The sequence below is a fragment of the Papio anubis genome, chromosome 16 (assembly GCF_008728515.1).
Source record: "Papio anubis isolate 15944 chromosome 16, Panubis1.0, whole genome shotgun sequence".
NCBI lineage: Eukaryota > Metazoa > Chordata > Mammalia > Primates > Cercopithecidae > Papio > Papio anubis.
Genome location: NC_044991.1, coordinates 62,928,378 through 62,929,442, shown reverse-complemented (window position 1 = coordinate 62,929,442; position 1,065 = coordinate 62,928,378). Strand labels below are relative to the sequence as shown.

Genomic DNA, 1,065 nt, shown 5'->3' with positions numbered 1-1,065 from the left:
ATGGTGAAACCCTCTCTCTACTAAAAATACAAAAATTAGCCAGGCGTGGTGTTGCATGCCTGTAGTCCTGGCTACTTGAGAGGCTGAGGCAGGAGAATGACTTGAACCCTGGAGGCAGAGGTTGCAGTGAGCCGAGATAGCACCACTGCACTCTAGCCTGGGCAACAGAACAAGATTCCAGCTCAAAAAATAATAATAAAATAAAATAAAATTGCAACAATACAGAAAAGATTCACATGACCCCTGCACAAGGATAAGCATGCAAATTCATGATACATTTCATACTTTTTTAAAAATCAGCAATTTGAGAATCAGTGCCACTCAGTCAAGTAAGTGCTCACATACAGGAAGGGCCTTCCCAAGATCCTCTGGGTTTATGTTTATTAATATGAAATTGCTCAGATGTCAGTGGCTATGGTAGCACACAAAGAACTTTTTGCCCCACAACCACAATAATGCCAAGAACTCCAGACTCTGTAGCCCCGTATAAATATAGCATGTTTCTTTACTTATTCAACCAGCATTTACTTTAGAGTCAAATTCAAGATGGGCAGCAAACACTCAGAGCACAATAAGACTTAGGCCCTGCTCTCAAGGAGCTCACAGACTAGTGAAGTAATCATGGCAAGCAAAAGAGAAATACGTTACAAGGGCCCCTGAGCTACAACAGGAGTGCAGGCTTGGAAAACAGACAGGCACAAGGACAGCTCCACCAAGAAAGAGCGACAGCTGCTGCCCCCAGCAGCACTGCACACCACTGCTATGATTCAATCTTAGTATCCCTTTGTGTTTGAGTCACTCGCTCAAGAGGCAAAGTCTTGGCCAGCAGCCACTGTCGATTGGCCAATCTCAGGTCACATGGATGAGTCCAGCCTGCCAGGGAAAGAAGAGAGGAATGATCTGCTCCTAAGGGTACTCCCCAAGATGGGAAGTGGGGGTTGGAAGGAGACTGACACTGATCAGGGAAAAATAACTGAATACAGATATGAAAAAAGTACCTTGGGAGTTAAGCTCTTTCTGATGGAAAAACTTTCAGAAATTTGACTTACCAGCTTCTTCTGAACT

The 1,065-nt window shown here is 44.1% G+C and overlaps 1 pseudogene; it reads left to right on the top strand.

Moving 5' to 3' along the window:
* The first annotated feature begins 200 nt into the window (after positions 1-200).
* On the top strand, positions 201-289 carry LOC116270859 (annotated as a pseudogene).
* Positions 290-1,065: the final 776 nt, after the last annotated feature.